This window comes from Crocodylus porosus, unplaced genomic scaffold, assembly GCF_001723895.1.
Source record: "Crocodylus porosus isolate Cpor-Errol unplaced genomic scaffold, CroPor_comp1, whole genome shotgun sequence".
In the NCBI taxonomy this organism is placed as follows: Eukaryota; Metazoa; Chordata; order Crocodylia; family Crocodylidae; genus Crocodylus; species Crocodylus porosus.
The window spans coordinates 31,121,932-31,125,006 of NW_017728886.1; the positions used below are offsets into that span (position 1 = coordinate 31,121,932).

The window sequence follows — 3,075 nt, forward strand, 5'->3', positions numbered from 1 at the left end:
GACTGAGATTTTTCTCCTCTTCCTTCCTCCCTTCTCTGCTTTAAGGGCAAGGTGCTTTACCTGCAAACTGGCTGATGCTTCACTGAGATTCCAGCACCATTGGAGTCAGTCAGCAACCAGCTAGTCCCAACTCAAGGTGTCAGCATCCATTTTCTTGACGTGTGCCTTCAATGTGTCCTTGTAGCATTTCCTCTGGCCACCACAAGATCTCAGATTGTCACTTACCTGTGAGTAAAGCAATTGTTCTGGGCACTGGTATCTCCCAAGACTGGGGGGGGCAGCGATGGCAGCAGGGTGGCAAGCAGCAAGCACACGCAGAAGCCAGCAGGGGGCAGGGGGAGGGTGGTGAGCGGTGACCACTTGCAGAAGCTGGTATCAGTAGTGGCCAATGTCAAGGGGGGGGGGGCACATGCCCCCCCCATAAGTCACCTGTGGTTCTGGGAGTCAGGTATCCACACAGTGCCCAGCCCAAAGTTGGTGCTTGAGGTTCACTGACTCAGCACTGGTCATGTTGGCTTCAGCAAGGATGCTGGTTTGTGCAGCAACCTTCTCATTTGATCTTCCACAGGTATCATTAGTGATACTTCTCCAAGCTCTTGAGATGATGATGGTAGGTCACCCACATTTTACAGCCTAAGAGGAGACCACACTGTAGATCTGGATCTTGGTATCTTTCTGGCTAACATCCATATATGCCAACAGATTTTTGTGCAAGTTTGGTGCCTCGAGTCATATAATATTTTGACTACTATTCCCACTACTCTTCTGTTAGCAAGAACATCACTACTAAGTATAGCAAGGGTGAACCTATTGAATGTTCTGAGATACACATACCATCCAGTGATGTATCTGCATATATGTAATATTTTGGAGTCTCATCAATGAGCCATGGTAGAGATCATCCTTGAATCAAGGGATTGCCACCAATGACAGTCTATAAAGGTACAAATCTACACTGCCTGCTACTGTCCCTGTGACTCAGTGCCCTCCAACAATCTGCAGGTGCTTAATTTCACACTTAACCAGTGCAGACTCTGCCAGTGAGGTGCATCTCTTCGAACGATATGCAATTGCACATTTTTACCAACAAATCCCCAGGTATAAGCAAGCACAACTTATTCCTGACCACACTTGTAGTAGTAACACTTTTATTAAATCTTGCTGCCCTACCCTACACAAAAGAGAAAATTACGTTTATGATGCTAGTGAATGTACATGCTAATGGTACGTGCTTTCCAATGTTGATGTAGCCATTTTCTTCAGTGGGGCTCTCACAAAGGTACACTTTCTGCTTTGTTTGTAGGATTAGGGCTTCCATGAGTAAATCAAAGTTCTGAAAAATATCTTAAGCAAGAATCACTTGTACTAAATAAAGAGAGAGCCCTGGACTCATTTAAATTGCATGATCCTCTAGAAAATTAGGGCAATTAATAATACAGCAAATAAACTTATTTACTCTGTTAAAAATTCTGCATGTATTCTTGACTAACTACCTCCCTCTATCCTTAGCTGGTGAAACAGAATATTAAGAGGTGCAATAAATTTATCTCACTGCTTCTTTTTTTTTTATTTTATAGAGGCCTCTTGACATGCCCTTTGGGCCATGTAGTACCACAATAAAAATGAATATTTAAAACCTCCTGCCACTTGTACATATTTTTGTTGAGGACTGAAGAAATAACTGTAGTGGAGCAGCTGGGGACAAGAGCTATTTAAAATCCATAGTTACTCTGTGACTAGTGGTGTGGAATGTGTGGGGAACTAGTTTACAGGAAAGTTCAGATGCTAAAATGGGGGCAGAAAGGAATACAATGTCCCATATTAATATATACCCTATGTTCTCTACTAGCAAATGTATCTGTCAGCAAATGGTAGAAGACTAATCTTTTACAGTGTGCAGCTAATTTTTCTATACAGCTTTACAATAAACAAGTGAACTCTATGAAAATGAATAATGATGTTTAAGTGTGAATTAATGCTGCTTGAGAATATTCTTAATCTGCAATTTCCTTAACTATACATTTTGTAATGGGAATAAAAAAATGGTGGTCTTTGTCCCTCACTCAGAGATGTAACAACAGATGCTGCAGTGTAAGATCTCATTACTAACACTTCATTTTGATACATTACATTTTGTACTCTGTTCAGATATATCATTATTTGTATTAAGGCAATGCCTGGAGATTGCAGCTAAGATTGAGACTCCATTTTACTGGGCATAGAACATGTACAGATTACTCCAAGGAGAACTCCTGTCCCAAAGAGTTACCATCTTGTCTGAAGAGATAAGATGGGCAAAGGATACTAGGGAAAGCAAAAACTGAGTCCACATGAGCAGGGGCATGCCCACAAATAGTAGTGCCCCAGGGCTGCCTGCTCCCCCTCAGCACAGGGGCTCCACAGCAAGCAGCACTTGCCATTTTGGCATGTGTTGTGCCACTTATTTTCTGGGATTTTTTTTTTTCTGCTATTGAGAAATACTAGTAGCAATTTTTGCCCCAGCGCTGCAAATCAGCAATGCCATGAACTGATTAGTGTGTGGTTTGTGGCACCGCAAACAGGTTTACAGCACCACAAACCACACATGCCTGCATGTCTGGATCCAGCCAAAGGTGTGAGATAACCTGCAAGATCATGTAGCAAATCAATGCCTGCACTGAGAACAGAACCAACTTCTGGCTCCAAATCCAGTATCCTATTCAAGAGGCTCTCCTGTCTTTAAGCAGTATCTCAAATAATGAACAAAATCCCAGTTGTGAAAGCAAGACATATAAAGTACAGCTTGTGATCCAATACTTTTTCTAGTACATTAGTTTATTTGTCATGGTTTCCTCTCTTTCCAGGAGGTTCTTTCAACTCCCACTGAAATTAGTAGAAGTTGAGGATGCTTGGTTGGTACCATTCCATAATGTGACCACAAGGCCAGACTGCAGTCCCAATTAAGTCAATGGAGGTTTGTCACTAATTTCAGTTGTCCCAAGATTTGCTTCTTATTTTCTCATTTACAAAGATTCATAAATGCCCCTCTACACATTGGTGCAAGTTACAAGCTTCCACTGCAGAAATAGAACAACA

At 41.9% G+C, this 3,075-nt stretch overlaps 1 long non-coding RNA gene across 1 annotated transcript; it reads left to right on the plus strand.

Annotated features, from left to right (window-relative positions):
* Nucleotides 1-450: 450 nt before the first annotated feature.
* LOC109320015 lies at nucleotides 451-2,868 on the plus strand. The gene is made up of 3 exons (XR_002103701.1): nucleotides 451-610; nucleotides 703-790; nucleotides 2,844-2,868. It is a non-coding gene; the product is annotated as an uncharacterized LOC109320015 (long non-coding RNA).
* The last annotated feature ends 207 nt before the right edge of the window (nucleotides 2,869-3,075 follow it).